Source organism: Ictidomys tridecemlineatus, chromosome 9, assembly GCF_052094955.1.
Source record: "Ictidomys tridecemlineatus isolate mIctTri1 chromosome 9, mIctTri1.hap1, whole genome shotgun sequence".
NCBI lineage: Eukaryota > Metazoa > Chordata > Mammalia > Rodentia > Sciuridae > Ictidomys > Ictidomys tridecemlineatus.
The window spans coordinates 30204250-30222906 of NC_135485.1; the positions used below are offsets into that span (position 1 = coordinate 30204250).

Genomic DNA, 18657 nt, shown 5'->3' on the forward strand with positions numbered 1-18657 from the left:
CAGAGTATTAAGGAATTGCATAAATCATTTAGGGAAAATACATAGAAGATATAAAACTAAAGATAAGAAAAATGTAAAAATACATGGAGAAATTTATAGAATAAGGAAAAATCTAATTTTTTAAAAAATATATTTTTAGGATTGGGGCTGTAGCTTAGTGGCAGAGCGCTTGCCTAGCATGCGTGAGGCACTGGGTTCTATCCTCAGCCCACATTAAAAAATATATATTTTTTTAGTTGTCAAGGATGTTTATTTTACTTATTTATTTTTATATGGTGCTGAGAATTGTACTCAGTGCCTCACACAGGCTAGGCAAATGCTCTGCCACTGACCCACAACCCCAGTCTTAATAAAGTTCTAACAGTGGTTCAAAAGTAAAGAATGCAGTAAAGTTGAATATTCAAAGAAACAATGGCTAAGAATTTTCTAGAATCAATGGATGACAGTGAACAAAGATATTTTTACATGGCTTACAAGACCTTAAATGATCCTTCTTTTTTTTTTTTTTTATCCCTCTTCAACTTTGTTTATTTGATGTACTGAACATGAAAAAATACAAAGAATCCAAACACAAAAGAAAACATGTAAGCCTCCTAAATACTCAACAGAATATATTTTCTATTCCAACAGATGTGAAGTAAGTCATACTGTACAACTTCAAATAAATACCACCCTTACATTTTATTAAGTGCTCTAATAAACACTGTAAAGTGAAGCAAATTTGCATGCTCTCTCAAAATGATCACACTTTTTAAACTCAAAAAGAAAAAAAAAATTTTGTCACCACTCCCCAGACTTAATACTTCACTCATTAACAAAGATAAATAATACAAGAAGAGATGTGGTAGTGGAAGTAGCAGTTTGTAAATGTAATCAGTTTTAAATTAGTGTTGTTTTGTGAACCCTTGACTTTGTGCATGCTGTTCTCTCTGCCTGAAATAAAATGTGCAATTACACAGGTCACTTTTTTTTTTAAGTATTCAAATCATATAACTTGAAATTCTTTTTAAAAACAATATTTATTTTTTAGTTTTAGGTGGACACAATATCTTTATTTTATTTTTATGTGGTGCTGAGAAACAAACCCAGTGCCTCATGCATGTTAGGTGAGCGAGCGCACTACCACTTGAGCCACATCCCCAGCCCCCTGGAAATTCTATTTGTTATTAAGGGATGGTTTTTTTGTCCCAAGACTTTCTCTACTCATGATGATTCAATAAATCCAGGGGTTGACTTAGTCCTGAGAACCATTGCCTTTAAGAAACCAGGTAGCCTGTTCCGTTTGTTCTTTATGGATTGTTGGGTTTCCCCTGGAGGGTTCCTGACCAAACAGCCTTGGAGGCTAAAGCTTCAATGTCCTCCCTTAAAGCTGAGACATGATGCTTATTTGTCAGGAGAGGAAAAGGAAGAGGTAAAACTGAGAAGACTTTCCTAAAGAAGAAATACTTGAACTAGATCTTAAATAGACTTTGCCAGACGGACAAGGGAGTAAATGGTATTTAAAACAGAGAAAGCTGAATGAATAAACATATGGTTGCCCTCAGACCTCGAGTGAAGCCCAAAACTATTAAAAAGAGGACTAAGAAGTTCATGAAGCACTAGTCAGACCAATACATCAAAATAAAGCATATCAGACAGAAACACAGAGGTATTGACAACAGGGTGTGGAGAAGATCCAAGGGCCAGATCTTGATGCCAAGCATTGGTTATAGAATGCTTGGAGCAACCAGAACACAAAGCACATGCTCCCCAGTGACTTCTGGAATTTACTGGTCCATAATATCAAGGAGCTGGAAGTGCTAATGTGCAAATCTAACTGTGCTGAGGTTGCTCACAATCTTTCCCCCAAGAACCACAAAGCCAGCATGGAGGGAACAGCCAGCCCAGTGGGCCTCAGAGTCACCAATTCCAACATAAGGCTGTGTACACATTTTTTTGTGCTTAAATATATTGAAAAAAGAAAAAATTCAAGGTAATTTCTATGTGCTTAAATTTATAATGTATTAGACACCCAAGAGATACTAAAAAAATTTTTTTAAACATTTTTTTTAGTTGTAGATGCACACAATACCTTTATTTTATTTATTTATTTTTATGTGGTGCTAAGGATCAAACCCAGTACCTCACACATATTAAGCAGGTGCTCTACCACTGAGCCATAATCCTGGCCCGAGATATTAAAATTTTAAATAATTATATATTAAACATATCTTAAAAACCCAAATTAATTTCTCCATCTTCTGGCCAACAAGCACTTTTGCCAGGTGCAGTGGTGCACGCCTGTAATCCCAGAAGCTCAGGAGGCTAAGACAGGAGGAGTTCAAAGCCAACCTTTGCAAAAGTGAGGTGTTAAGCAACCCAGTGAGACCCTGTTTATAAATAAAATACAAAATAGGGCTGGGAATGTGGCTCAGTGGTTGAGTCCCTGGTACTCCCCCCTGTCAAAAAAGCACTTTTAGCTCCTATTTTGCCTTTACCTTATGGTCTGTTGTAATTCATTAAGTACATTTAAGTTTATATACTGAATAGGAACATGGATAGTGTTTTATTTAATCTTTTTGTCCTCTGAGCACCTGAAGTTACATGATGGCACACAACAGATATAAAACTTTTTTTTAAAAAAGTGAAAATCATAAACTTACAAATTGATCCATGTTTTCACTGGTTCTCCATCATCCTGCCATATTTTAAGGCCTCTTGATATCTTTAAACATCAGTTTACCTCTTTTTTAAGGTTTTTGGGTCCAAGAGAAAAGAGCATCTCTAAGGGTCTGGAATACCCATTTCACGCCAGTCTTGTTATGTCACCACTAATAATGTTTAAGAATAAAGTTGGTATAAAGAAGAAAGGAAAAGAAGATTCTTGTAAGTCTCCAGAAAAATCCTTGCAGATCATTTAGTGTGATAACTGCTACAGAGTACAGAAAAGTCATTTGATGTCAGGGAAACCTACACATGAACTGAGTCTTAAAGAACTCTTCATGTCCTTTGTACGTGATGTAGTATATTTTATATTATATCATATTGTATTGCACCAGTTTATAAATTGCCTAATTAGAATATGAATGCTTCAGGATAGAGGTAGCATTATTGGCAGTTTGTATTGCCCACATTTGGCATATGGTATTGCCCAATAAATGTTATTGGAGGGAGAACAAGAAAGCAAAGAGAGGCTGTGGGTGTAGCTGAGGCAGAGCACTTGATTAACATGTGGGAAGCCCTGGGTTTGAACCCCAGCACTACTCACACACACAAAAAAGCAAATAAAGTGACAAGGAGAGAACAGGAAAGTAATTGTGCCCTGCACATAACAAGGGAAATGACATAAGAAGAGAAGCAAATATGCAGAAAGAAGATTAAAGGAAGAGAAGTAAAAGCAAGAGGCATTAATTTGGATTACTTTTTGGCTTGACTAACAGAAATAACAAACAAAACAACAGGTTATAGAACAACATTTATTTTTCTCTTACATAAAGGAAACCTGGCAGGGCACAGTGGTGCATACCTGTAATCCTAGTGAGTTGGGAGGCTGAGGCAGGAGAATTGCATGTTTGAGGCCAGTCTCAGCAATTTAGCAAGATCCTCAGCAACTTAGCGAGAGCCATCTAAAAATAGAAAATAAAAAAACAGGAGTTGTGGTAACTAGCCCCTGGGTTCAATCCCTAATACTGACACCCCATGCCCCCCCCAAAATGATGTGTTTTGTTTTTTTTTAATCTGATAAATCCAATATGGCTGCTTGACCTCCAGACATCATGTTCCCATTCTAGCCTACAGAAAGGACAAAGTGTCCTTCTGTCAAAAGATGCTTTCTGAATATTGTACACATTACTTCTCATTATAACTCACTGTCCAGAATTTAAACATACCGCATTTAATTACAACTGGAAGGGTAGCTGAAAAATGTCATCTTTATTCTGGGTGGCCTCGTGTCCAGATGAAAATCAGAAATGTTATTTTATTTTTGTTTGTTTTTGTGACAGGGTCTCACTATGTTGCTTAAGCTGGTCTTGAATTCCTGGGTTCAAGTCATCTTCCTGCCTTAACCCTGGAGCTGCAGGTAGGTGCATGTCGCTGGCATAAATTTTTTGTTGATTTTGTTTTTGTGGTACCAGGGATTGAACCCAGGTGCACTCTGCCACAAAGCAACCTTACCACCCTTTATTTTTTTATTTTGAGACAGGATCATGTTTAAGTTGCCCATATGGCCCCTTGAATTTTTGATCGTCCTACCTCAACCTCCCAAGTAGCTGGGATTACAGACATGTGCCATCATGCCCAGCCTGCCCCCCTTTTTTGAAAATTACATGATGTTCTTTCTTCTAGGACTTTGATAAATAGGAGAACAAGAATTTTTTTCATAAATATTTGTTTGCTGTATAATATTATATAGTGTCAATTTACTGTAACAATAATGACAATTACTTAGAGCACAGGTCAGTTCTTTATAAGCACCATTTAATTCATTCCTTAGCACTCCCAGGAACTGGTATTTTACAGATGAGGAAATTGACCTCAGGGAAGTCTGAAAACTAACTTGCCTGAGGTTACAGAGCTGATAAGCAGAAAGATCAGACGTCTTCACAATCTGTTCTTTCCACCAAACCCAATGATTCTGAAACCTGGCTATAGAAGAATCCCTTTTTCTCTGTCTCGCCACAGAAAACATAATTTAGTAGGTCAAGAATGAGACACACTCAGGATCTCACACAACAACAGCAAAACAAGGACTCATAAATCTCTATTTTTATTAAAGTTTCTCAAGAGATTCTGATGATTGGCTATATTTGTTAAAGAAAGTGCAATATCAGGGGCTGGAGCTTAGTGGTAGAATACTTGCCTGGCACGTGTGAGGCACATGTGAGGGTTTGATCCTCAGCACCACATAAAAATAAATAAATAAAATAAAGGTATTGTATCCATTTGACAAAAAAAATAAAGAAAGTACAATATTACCTCATTTTAATATCCTTATGTTTCCTTTTTATGATATATTTGGATGATCTTTACATTTTGTTGTTATAAATATGACTTCAATATAGGTTTATATAAAGCTTTTCCTGTATTTAGTGGTTTTTTTTTTTAATATAAGACAAGTCTCAAAAGAGTAATTAGTGAATCAAGAGTTGAAAACAAAATTAAATCCAATTTAGGGGCTGGGGATGTGGCTCAAGCGGTAGTGCGCTCGCCTGCCATGCGTGAGGCCCGGGTTTGATCCTCAGCACCACATACCAACAAAGATGTTGTGTCCGCCGAGAACTAAAAAATAAAGATTAAAAATTCTCTCTCTCTCTCCTCTCACTCTCTCTTTAAAAAAAAAAATTAAATCCAATTTAAAAATGGAAAATGAGGGCTGGGGTGTAGCTCAGTGGTAGAGTGCTTGCCTAGCATGTGTGAGGCACTGGGTTTGATTCTCAGCACTGCATATAAATAAATAAAATAAAGGTCCATCAAAACTAAAAAAAAAATCTTAAAAAATGGAAAATGAGGGGACTGGGGATATAGCTCAGATGGTAGAGTGCTTGCCTTGCATACACAAAGCCCTGGGTTCAATCCCCAGCACCAAAAAAAAAAAAAAAAAAAGGAAATGAGTAGGAGCTGGGGATGTAGCTCAGTGGTACAGCATTGTCTGTATGCCCTGGATTTTCCACAGAAGAAGGAAGAAGGCAAAGGAAGAGGAGGAGGAGAAAAGGTAAAAAGATTTTTCACCAAGGAGAATACACAAAACGTATGCTAATAAGTATATGAAAAGATGTTCAATTTCACCAGCCATTAGCAAAATGCAAATGAAGCCCATGAAAGAAATTTCACTTTTACCTCTTAGAACAGCTAAAACCAACAGTAACATACAAAACGCTGGTGAGAATATGGAGAAACTGGGTTGCTCATACATTGCTTGTGGGAATGTACAATGGTACAATGATTCCGAGAAAAAGTCTGACAGTTTCTTAAGAACCTAAACATATATTAGTCATACAACATACAACCCAACATTTGCACTCCCAGATATTTATCCCAGAGAAATAAAAATTGATGTTCACTGCCAATGTCTCGGCTGGGCACAAGATCAGGAGGCACCACAGCTTTGTAGATTCAAACAGCAATTCTTTATTCCCAAACTCACACTGGCCTCTCCAAACACGTTCTCGAGAAATCCAAGTTCTGCCGCCAATCCACCTACCCACGAGGCTTATTTCCAAATCCCATTTGAATCTGAGAACTCAAGGGGAACAAGCAGCAGGAACACCCTAATCCCAGCAGCAATAATCTTCAACCTCCAACTTCCCTAAAACCCCTATTGTCTAAAACCGGGAACGCCCTAAACTTGTCTTAAACCGGGAACGCCCTAAACCCAACGATCGGGATACTTCCTCAAACCTGCAGGATACACCTTAAACCTAGATCCACCCTCGTCCTTGAGCAGGGTCGCCTTTCTCAAACACACATGCAAGGTCACAGCGGATTTCCAAGGCAAGTCCATTTAACATGGGGTACGCTGGCAAGGATTTCGATGCGTCATTCCTACTTGGCAATGGCCCTCAGCAGTTCACATATAAACTGTATATTAATGCTTACGGTGGATTTATCTGAAGTAGCCTTAACCTTGAAACAATCAAAAACATCCCTTAATAGGTGAATGATTAAATAAACTAGTATATCTAAACCATGGACTACTAAGTATTAAGAAGAATCTATTGATTGTTACATGCAATAACTCGAATGGATCTCAAGGGTATTATGCTGAGCAAGAAAGCCAATCTCAAAAGAGTACATGCTGCATGATTTCATTTTTATGATTTTGACAAAATTACAGAGACACAAAATAGCTTAGTGGTTGCCAGAGATTGTAGGGAATATACATGTGATTATAAAGGGGGTAGCACAAAGGAGATCTTTGTGTGATGCAATATTTTTCTGTCTTGATTGCAGTGGTGGTTGAACAAATTTATATATGTGATAAAATGGCATAGTACTAGAACTTTAAACATATATTATACAAAAGCCAGTTTTCTGATTTTGATATTATGTTATGGTTACAGAAAAATGTAATTGTTGCAAGAAACTAGATGAAGAGTGCTACAGGATCTCTGTACTATCTTTGCAATTATGGTGTCACCATAATTATTTAAAAATAAAAATAAAAAAGTTTTAAAAACTAGCAGATGGGTATGATGGCATATGCCTATGACCCCAGTTACTCAGGAGGCTAAGGTGAGAGGATCATTACTTGAGTCCAGGGGTTCAAGGCCAGCCTGGACAACATAGCAAGACTCCAACTAAAAAAAAAAAAAAGTTTATACTGACTCATAAGAAGCAAGTTGCATACACACACAGACACACACACATACATATAAGCATATATTTATATAATGACTTTTTAAATTTATTTACTTATTTATTCATTAATTGTGGTGCTGGGGTTCAAACCCAGGGCCAGATGCATGCTAGGGAAGTGCTCTACCACTAAACCTAACTCCAGCCCTATGTAAAATTTTAAAACAAAAACCCATAGTAGGGGTTAGGTTTGTGGCTCAGTGATACACTGCTCGCCTATAGTGTGAGGCACTGGGTTTGATCATCAGCACCACATAAAAATAAATAAATAAAATAAAGTTATGAATAAATAAAATGAAGGGATTGTATCCATCTACAACTAAAAAAAGTTTTTTTTAAAAAACCATAGTATATATTGTTAGGGTTACAAAATTTACTTTAGATCGAACCAAATGAAATTTTCATGAGGTTTAAAATAATCAAATCATTAAGACTTTGTGTAGTCTAATGATAAGGTTCAAAAACAGCAAGGATCATAATGATATACATCAATTTTAGGAGAGTGAACTATCTCAGGAAAGGGAGAAAAGATGGTAATTAGACTTCTGGTAGACCCATCACAGAAAACATATATAGAAAAATTGAGAAGTTTGTTTGCACAGGATAGTAGAGATCAAAGTTGGCAGATAGGAAATGGAGTTGGGATTTTTGCTTTTTTTATTTCCATACTGGGGATTGAAAACCAGTGGTACCGTACCACTGAGCTACATCCCCCAACTCCCAACTCTTTAAATTATTTTTATTTTGTGAAAGGGTCTCTCTAAGTTTCTAAAGCTGGCATTAAATGCAGTCCTCTTACCTCAGTCTCCCAAGCAGCTGGGATTACAGGCATGCACTGCCACACCCAGCTGCCTTTGCTTTTAATATCCTATTTGAAAAATGAAGAAAAGATCCAGTAAAGAGAAATTGAAAATCCATGAAACATGGGAACTAGTCCAAATGTAAGGTAAGGAATCATCGAGCAGGAATAGGCAAACTGAAAAGATTGGTGATTATGGTTAATGAATAGTGAAAGACTGAATATACAAATGGACATTGGTCAAACCATGCATGACAATGGAACTCTCACACATAATTTGAAGCAATGGGCCCAGAACAAACAGGACTTGGTCAATAACTACCAGTCCCCCCACCTTTTGTTTTGTCCCTTCATTCCAATATAGGACAAGAGAAAGCCAAATATGCTAAGTCAATATGATGAGATGTCCCACTTCTAGATAGCCTGTGTCCAGCTTTTTCATACCCCAAATCTGAATTCCAGTCAGACCCTACCTGAAAAAATTCCTTCAAAGGTTTTTTGTTTTTGTTTTGTTTGGTTGTTGTTTTCTTTTTCTTTTTCTTTTTTCTTTTGTTTCTTTTTCTTTTGGCAAGTACTAGGATTGAACTCACAGGCTCTCATATGTTAGGCAAGCACTCTACCACTGAGCCACATTCCTAGCCCTTTTTATTTTGAGACACAGTATGGCTAAATTGTCCAGGCTGGCCTCAAACTTGTGATCTTCTTGTCTTAGTCTCCTGAGCAGCTGGGATTACAGGTGTGCACCACCACACCTGGCTGGGTTTTTTTTTTTTTTTTTAATCTTTTCCTCTACACTGCTTTCTGCTTGCCTTTGAGTTTCTGCCAACGGCAAGTGATGGTGACTGACTCCCTTGCTAGAACAAGCTCTGTGTAATAGCCTGTGTCGTTCCAAGTAAATAGCTTCATTTATTTCCAGAGTAGATGGCTAGATTCATGCTTTTGAAGATAAAGTATGTGAGCTTTCCATTACTGGGACAAAAATCTCTGAGAAAAACAAGTTAGAGGAGCAAAGGTTTATTTTGGCTCATAGTCTAAGAGGTTTTAGTCCATGGTGAGAAGCTCCACTGCTTTGGTGCTAAGGTGAGGCAAAATATCATGGCAAAAGAGTGTGGCAGAGGAAAGCTGTTGACCCTATGGCATTTAAGGCAGAGAGAGAGAGAGAGAGAGAGAGAGAGAGAGAGAGAGAGAGAGAGAGAGAAAGAAGATCCAGAGCAGGATGTAGTTCCCCAGGGAACTCCCCCCACAAGGGCCAGCTTCCTTCAACTTGGTCTTACCTCCTATGGTATTTATCATCTCCCAGTATGCTATCAAATTATTAATCCACTGGTGTGGTCAAAGCCCTCACGATCCAATCACTGCCCCAAAGCCCCACCTCTGAACATTGCTGCACTGGGGACCAGGCCTTTAACACAGGAGCCTTTGGGGGACATTTCAGATCCAAACCATATCACCTAGGCATGACTTTCTGAGAAGATGCTGAGGTAAAGTGATGAAATCTGTTTGAAAATGAAAAAGTCAAGAACCCCAAAGGACAAGTTTTGGATGGACTGTCTTTATATATGTGGAAATCCAGAAATTTGGCTGGATTTATGGAAGACAACTGAACAAAAGGGCTAAATTCTTTAACAAATGAGGAAAAGGGGCAGGAAGAGCAGCAATGAATGGCAGTGGTAGGGGAAGGTTAGTACTGACTTTTTTTTTTTTTAAAGAAAGAGTGAGAGAGGAGAGAGAGAGAGAGAGAATTTTTTTAATATTTATTTTTTAGTTCTCGGCGGACACAACATCTTTGTTGGTATGTGGTGCTGAGGCTCGAACCCGGGCAGCACGCATGCCAGGCGAGCGCGCTACCGCTTGAGCCACATCCCCAGCCCAGTACTGACTTTCTTCTATTCTTCTAAGATAGTACTTTAAGTCTTCCCATAAATCTTGGCACATAAAGCCAGGCACAGTGGCATGAGCCTGTAATCCCAGTGACTCATGAGGCTGAAGCAGGAGGATCACTGACAATTTAGTGAGACCCTGTCTCAAAATAAAAAATAAAAAGAGCCAGGATGTAACTCAGAGGTAGAATGCGCCCCGCCCCCCATATTCAATCCCTAGTGCTGCAGGAGAAAATGAAATGTCTTCCCATAAATGATACCACAAACCTGTTGTAGTGGCATGAGCCTGGAATCACAGTGGCTCAGGAACCTGAGGCAGAAGAATTACAAGTTCAAGGTTAGTTTCAGCAATTTAACAAGACCTTGTCTTAATATTAAAAAAAAAAAAAAAGAGGATTGGGGCGTAACTCAGTGGTAGAATACCCTGGGTTCCATACCCAGTATTGCAATAAATAAATAAATAAATAAAAAGGAACACCACAGGCTGAGGATGGAGAGTGATAAAGAGTAATGGTCTCTGTCCTAATTGTTACCCGGGGAGGCAGATGTAAGAACAAATGTGTAGTATTCTGTGAAAGTTGTAACAATCAAAAAGGAATTACCTACGTCAATGTTACAAAAAAAAAAAAAAAAAAAGCCCAAGAAAAAAAAAAGCTAGAAGGTTATTATAAAGGAAGGGTTCTTAACACAGATTGCCTAACACAAAAGACTCTGCCGGAAACACGCGTTTGCACAGAGACTACTGCAACCTTACACAAAAAGTGTTTCTCCAAGGACATGTGCCCAGCAACTGTCTGTTCAAGCTTGGTCTGACACCACTCTTGTTATGAATCACCTAGACCAAGGATTATTGTTTCAAAATACTGCTGTAAGTCTCCTGGCTTTTGCCTTTAAAACTTCCCCTTGCCTCAATATCCTTGCATGCACCGATAGTCTAGATGGCATGCATTTTTCCACTTCGATGCTCTGCTATTCCCAATGCTATGCATTTCCCAAGTAAATACCAGTATTCTTGGGAAAATCTCTCATTTTTTACATTTTGGTTGACAGTTCTCTATAGGGAAAGAGTGCTATGAAAGCACCACAGGAAGGAACTTAATCAAGAATTTGAGGGAGGAGGCAGGCAGAGATTTCCTGGAGGCAGTGATATTCATGTTGTGCCCTGAGGGATAAGTAAGAATGTGTGAGCAAAGAGAGTGTTCCATTGTTCTAATTTTATTTACATAAGGAGACCATTGACTTTTGTTTTTTTATTTGTTTAGTTAAAAAGAAAAGATTTGTTTTGGCTCCTGGTTCTGGAGTGCAATGTCCAGGGCCTACATCAGGTGATGACCTTCTTGCTGGTAGAATCCAGAGGTAGTGCAGTGTATAACATGACAACAGCCAGGGGAAGAGTGGCTGCAGGGAAGCATACCTATGGTCCAATGGTCCAGCTACTCTGCAGGCTGAGGCAGGAGGATCAAAAGTTTTAGGTTAGGCTGAGCGATTTAGCGAGAACTTGTCTCAAAAAAAAAAAAAAAAAAATCTAAGGATGAGATGGGCACAGGGACTAGGAAGTCTGAGGCAGGAGGATTGTGAGTTCAAATCCAGCCTCAGCAAAAGCCAGGTGCTAAGTAACTCAGTGAGATCCTTTCTCTAAATAAAATACAAAACAGGGTTGGGGAATGTGGCTCAGTGGTTGAGTGCCCCTGAGTTCAATCTCTGGTACTGCCCCCCCACCAAAAAAATAATAATCTGGGAATGTAGCACTTGTCTAGCATGCACAAGGGCTTGGGTTCAATCCTCAGTACTGCTAAAGAAAAAAAGGGAGAAGGGAAGGGAATGCATGTGTAAGAGTATACCTTCTCAGGGGCAACAGGATTACCTTTCTTCCTGAGAAAGTTGTCACAATCAAAAAGGAATTGCCTACGTCAATGCTACAAAAAAAAAAAAAAAAAAAAAAAGCCCAAGAAAAAAATTTATGTTCTTGAGTACACATTCACCATAGAAAAAAAGTAATCCAGACTTTGGGGATGATACCAGAAGAGCTCAGAAATGACTGTCTCCCAAATTAACAACCCCAACAGAATACGTGGAATATTGCCAAAGCCAATGTCTCGGCTTGGCACCAGAATCACGAGGCACTCACAGCTTTGTAGGTTCAAACAGCAATTCTTTATTCCAGCTCTCACACCACCTCCACACAGGTCCAGGGGCAAACGCGTTCTCCTGTCTCCCGCACAAACCACCTACTCCACGAGGCTCTCTCCAAATCCCATTTTAATCTCAGGAGAACTCAATGGGAACAAGCAGCAGGAACACCCTAATCCCAGCAATAATCCTCAACTTCCAACTTCCTTAAAACCCATTATCTTAAACTGGCAACGCCTTAAACTCAAGGAGCCGGTTACTTCCTCAAACCTGATCAGCTCTAAACCCGGATCTGCCTTGGTCCTTGAGCAAGGTCACCTTATTAAAGCATGCATGCAATGTCCCATCGAATGTCCTCTAAGCAGCATGGGGTACGCTTGGCAAGGAAATTTCGATGCGTCATTCCTACTTGGTAATGGCCCTCAGCAGAATATAGCCTTTGAATCACTTCTTTAAAAGCCCTCTCTTCCTGCTGAATCACAGCTTCTGCAACAGGAGTCCCCTGTGTTTCTTCTTTGCTAGCAAAGCAATAAATCCTTTTTCTAAAAACAAAACACTACTCTACCATTGAGCCCTAGCAAACTGTCTAGGGCTCAATGGTAGAGTAGGTGCTTAGCATGCCTGAGGCCCTGGGTTCAATCCAAGGTACTAAAAAAAAAAAAAAAAGAAAAAGAAGAAAAAGAAAGAAAAGAAACAAAATAAAACAACTCCCACCCAAAATACTGTGTTCTAGTTAGTTACTATATTTTTATAATAGATTTGTTCAGAAAAGTTATCCCATCTTATTTTTCTTTAAATTGATCTGGCTCCTCTTAACCTTAATTTTTTCCCCCCTGTATCTACTTTAGATTCTGCTTGTCAAGTTTCATGAAAATCTGTGATAGAATTTTGGTAGAAACAGCATAGAACTTAAATCTTTCTTCTTGAACTCTTCTTATGTCTCCCTTAAATATCAACATTACATTTTACCTTCTTCAAAGTGATCTTATCTGGCTTCCTAGAAAAGGTTGAATTTCCTTTCTATATATTGCCACAGTACCCTACACTGCCCTTTAACTAACATAAATTAAATTTGTAATTTTTTATTTAATTTGTCTTCTGAGTGGAGAATTCATAGAAACCACTTCTTTCCAGTTCACCACAACATGCCCCAGCACATGGTCAATTCAATCTCAGAAACTGCTAAAGTAAGAGAACTTAATTTGAGGGTCCAGCAATGGCGATTCAGGAGACAGTTTCAGATAACTCTGAATCAGTGTTCCAATGAAGCTGAGTGGGAGCCTATGCAGGCAAGCATTGCTATTTATTACAAAGCAATAAACATTCCTTTGTAGGAAACTTCTGTTGAAATGTTGAGAGAGAGCAGGAGCTGGTGACAAAAGATAAAGAAAAGAATGTATAAACAGAATAGAAAATGTCTGATAACCTCTTGATATACATCATTGTGTAATAACGTGATGCCTACACCCAGAGGCACTTTACCTCTAAACTACGTCCAGAGCCCTTTATTTTTTATTTTGAGACAGCCTGCAGTTGAGGGCTAAGGTGATCAGAGTTTACATTTCAGGCAGCAGCATGGGAAATACGTATAAACCCTGCCTAATGGCCTTGAAACTCTATTTTGAAAAACTCTTTCAGAGTTTTCTCATTTCAAAATTGTTTCATCATAATTTTTCTTTTATTTTCTTGCACAAAGTCGTAAATAATTATTTAATATATATCATTTATTTATTTTTAATTATTGTTATTATTATTGTGTGTGGTGCTAGGTATTGAACCCAGGGCCTCTCTACTACTGAGCTACATCCCCCATCCTTTTGCATGGTCTGGAATAATCCTCCTGCCTTAGACTCTGGAGTCACTGGACTTACAGGTGTATTTCAACATGTCTGGCTCTGTGAATTCCATTTTCACATTATCACTTCTATTTTTCTCTCCTGTAGTCCTCCCTCCTGGAGGTCTCCTTTCCTTCTACTCACATCAGTACTGATTTCTTTCTAGACTGGCTGTACAACTGTTATTCCTGGACTATACTACATCCCGTACCTCATGACTTACCCTTTCTTCGAGTGCCCACTTGTTTTGCTGGAGTGCATCCTTTAGCGTTATTCTGAGAAAGGGTGCAAAGAAGTTAAACTTTCTGATACTATGCATGTCATGTCTAAATGTGTCTAAGTTAAAAAAAAATCCTTTTTTAATTCTGAATTTTATGCACAATGATCTTTGTCTTCAAGCATCCAATATTGTTGAGAAAGTCAATCCTATTCTAATTCCCAATCCTCTGTACATGGTCTTCTCCCCCGCTTTCTTTTTTTTTCTTTCTTTTTTTTTTTTAAGAGAGAGCGAGAGAGAGAGAGAGAGAGAGAGAGAGAGAGAGAGAGAGAGAGAGAGAGAGAGAGAGAGAGAGAGAGAGAATTTTCAATATTTATTTTTTAGTTCTCGGCGGACACAACATCTTTGTTGGTATGTGGTGCTGAGGGTTGCACGCATGCCAGGCGAGCGCGCTACCGCTTTAGCCACATCCCCAGCCCCTCCCCCGCTTTCTTTAAGCACTTTTTGAATTGTATTTTTCTCTAGTGGTTCAGAAACTTCAAGATAATGTCTTGGTGTTGATGTTTTTCTCATGTATTATATTGGGTACGAAATATGTTCTTTTAAAGAAAAGACTTGGAGTTTGAGGGCTGGGGGTGGTAGCTCAGTGGGAGTGCTTGCCTAGTACATGTGACGCACTGGGTTTGATCCTCAGCACATCAAAATAAATAAATAAGACAAAGGTATTGTGTCCATCTACAACTAAAAATATCTAAAAGAAAAAAGACTTGGGAGTCTTGAGGTGTGGCTCAGTGGTAGAGTGCTTGCCTAGCATATATGAGGTCCTGAATTCAATCTTCAGTACTGCAAAAACAAACAAACAAAAACAAAACTGGAGACTTGGTCTTCATTTCTGGAAAATAGTCTCTTGCTAATTCTTTTTCTTTCTTTTTTTTGGGGGAGGGTGGGGGGTACAGCAGTTATACCAGGAATTAAACCCAGGGGCACACAACCACTGAGCCATACCCACAGCTCATTTTTATATTTTTATTTAGAGACAATAAATCTTGCTAAATTGTTGAGGCTGCTTTGAATTCATGATCCTCCTGCCTCTGCCACTGGGATTATAGGTGTAGGCCACCAAGCCTGGCTTGTGTTAATTTTTTGATAATCTTGTTCTCTTTATTTATTTATTTTAGTTGTACACAATACCTTTATTTTGTTTTTTTTGTTTTTATGTGGTGCTGAGGATCGAATCCAGGTCTTCGCAGTGCTAGGTGAGCGCTCTACCGCTGAGCCACAACCCCAGCCCTCCCATTGTTCTCTTTTTTGGCAATTTTTTTTTTTCTTGTGGTATTAAGGATTGAACTCAGGGCTCTTTACCTCTGAGCTATATCCTCAGCATCACCCCCACTTTTTTCAGCGGGTGCAACGGGTTCATTTGATACTTGACCTTATCCCTTGTGGCTTTGCAATTTATATGTTTTTTTTCTTTTTCTCTAACCTTCTCCTTCCTGGTCTTCTCCTCCCTGATCTTCTTATCCCTAACCTTCTCCTCCCTGATCTTCTTATCCCTAACCTTCTCCTTGCAAATCTTTTCTCTGATCTTCTCCTTCCTGAACCCTCCTCTCTAATCTCATTTTCTGTGAATCACCTCTTTAAAAAAATCCTGTTTCTGCTGATGAGCAGAATTACCATCTTCGGGACATGAGTCCCCTGTGTTTCTCTTTTGCTAGCAAAGCAATAAATCTTTTTCCTTTTTCTCAAAACTGTGTTCTTATTATTGGATTGGCATCGGGGACAAGGACTGAGCATTGGGGACACAGGGGACAGGTACTGGGAATTGAACTCAGAGACAATTTACACTGAGCTACATCCCCAGTCCATTTTATTTTTTATTTTGAGATAGGTTTTTGCTAAATTTGAGGCTGGCCTCAAACAATCCTCCTGCCTCAGTCTCCCCAGGTACTAGAACTATAAATGTGCACCACCACACCTAGTTTGAGAATCTTTTGTTAGATATTCAATCTGCTAGAATGGTGCTTTAATTTTCCTTCCTTCTTACTTCATCCCCATTTTTAATTTCCAAAAGCACTTCTGCTCTCTAAACTTCTAACTTCCTCTGCCCCACCTCCCTCCATTCTTACTTTTCTCCTTCCTGTTCTCCTTCTTCCTTCTTTTTTTAACCTCCCTCCATTTGTTTTTTTAGAGGATTAAAGTCTTATTTTATGATGTAAAATCATATCTCCTTGAGTATATTAATTTACTTTTCCAATTTTTCTTCTACTGCCTCTATTACCTCTGTCTTCCCTGAGTTCTTTTCCTTCCTCCAGTTTATTTGTTTTGGTCTCTGTCTTCACTGTTGGAAGCTTTCCTCAAAGGCCTGATGATCCTTGGGTGTTTGTTCAGATTTTTAACTGAATCGCTGCAAATCTGATTCAAAGCTCTGTGTGAGTGGGCAGGTCTTGTCAGTTTGTGGGTTTATATTTAGATCGATGAGGTCCTTAGGCAGCTTTTGTGTGTGGGTGAGTGTGTGGTCCCCAAATGTCAGTATGTGTAGGTATTTTCTATGTGGCAATTATATATATATTTATTTATTTTTATTTTTATTATATATATATATATATATATATATATGTATATATATATATTTTTTTTTTAGGAGAAAGTCTCTAATCTCTTGCCTGGGGAGTATAAACCTGGTTCTGACCTTGTAGCCTAGAGCAAGGGAAGATGAAGGAAACTCATAGTGCAGTTTGCAGACTTGGGCTGAATTTATACACTGCCCTCTTCCTGCCTGGTGCTCCTGAAGCTCCCCAGATAATGGCTATGGGAATGGGGAGGGGCGGTTGCCTGCCTGGGGAGGGTGTTGTAGAGCTAATGACTTCTTCAGTTCAGACACCTCTCACTATTTTCAGTGCCCATTTCTTATCACTGTCTTCAGGCTTCGATTGCTGAGACTTGGGGGATTCACAGCCTTCCTTCTTATAGGTATTCTCCAACAGAGGTAGGCTTTGCTCTGCTAATTTAGATACTATTCCTTCATCTGTTATAAGTTTTGGGGTATCTATGTTTCCTAGTTTTATGGAAGATAGGTTTGTGTTTCCATTTCTTGTTTTGATGTGTTTTGGGGAGATTTTTAAAAGAAAAGGCTGGAAGGTCAAGCTCATCCATTCACTCCTGAAAATTTTGAGGGTGACATACTAGCATTTGTCTTGATCATCACCATCCAAACTTCTTAAAAAAACACAAAAACACAAGTGTGTCCAGAAAGCAGTTCTGTCAGCCTACCCTCTACTAACTAGGTGGTGGTGCCAAGCAGTGCAGTGCCCAGGCATATTGCAGTCTGAGGCCAAAGAAAAAATTAGTAACACTGATCAGATTTTTAAATTTTTGATATTTTATTATGGTAATATTTTTATTACCCCATATATGATTTTTATACCAATTTTTATATACCAATTATAATTTTTTAAAATTATTGCATTAAACTCTAATTTATCTTCATTACTGAGTCTTTTGGCACACCTTATACTTTAACCCAGTTGAGTGACTTCACCTAATCCTGGCCCTGGAAGGTATCATTTTCTTCATCAGTTAAGCTTGCCCATCTCACAAGCTGCTACACATAAACATGCCATCCAAGTAAGCAGCTTGCCTGCTATGCAAACTTTCAGTTTCAAGACAAATCCCATTATCAACCTTCTTCTGATCAGTTTGTCTTTCTTCTTTTTATTTTTTATTTTTGGTACTGGTTATTGAACCAAGGAGTACTTTATCACTGTGTTACATCCCCAGCCCTTTTTATTTTGATAAGGTCTCATTAAGTTGCTGAGGCTGGCCTTGAATTTGTGGTCTTCCTTCTTCAGCTTCCCAAATTGCTGAGGTTACAAGCATGAGCTATTGTACCCGGCTCAGTTTATCTTCCTAAGACCTCCTACATAGCTATACCTGAATCTTCTCTGTTCATGGTGGACACAGTTGATCTCTCCTAAGAAATTAAGGATTGGGGACTGGGTTTATGGCTCAGTGGCAGAGCGCTTGCCTAGCATGTGTGAGGCACTGGGTTTGACTTTCAGCACCACATATAAATAAATAAAATAAAGGTCAATCGACAACTAATTTTTTTTTTAATAAAAGAAAGATATAGGAGTGGGGTTGTGGCTTAGTCTTAGAGGGCTTGCCTAGCATGCATGAAGCACTGGGTTCCATCCTCAGCACCATGTAAAAAACTAAATAAATAAAATAAAGGTATATTGTGTCTATCTACAACTAAAAATATTAAAAAGAAAAAAGAAAGAAATAGAGAATTGGGACCTGGGCCTGGTGGTGCAAACACATAAGTCCAGCAACTCTGGAGGCAGAGGCAGGAGGATTGCAGGTTTGAGTCAGCTTCAGGAATTTAGTGAGGTCCTAAACAACTCAGTGAGACCCTATCTCTAAATAAAATATTAAAAAAGTGCTGGGGATGTGGCTGAATGG

General features: G+C 38.7%; 1 long non-coding RNA gene and 1 pseudogene across 2 annotated transcripts in view; both read left to right on the plus strand.

Moving 5' to 3' along the window:
• The window catches only part of LOC120892283 (uncharacterized), a 51548-nt gene that overhangs the window by 17632 nt on the left and 15259 nt on the right, over positions 1–18657 (plus strand). For both annotated transcript variants that reach the window (XR_005736883.2, XR_013425765.1), the window contains exon 2: positions 3984–4060. This is a non-coding gene — a long non-coding RNA (uncharacterized LOC120892283). The remainder of the gene's footprint in view (positions 1–3983; positions 4061–18657) is intronic.
• LOC144366500 (large ribosomal subunit protein eL32 pseudogene) lies at positions 1307–3883 on the plus strand (annotated as a pseudogene).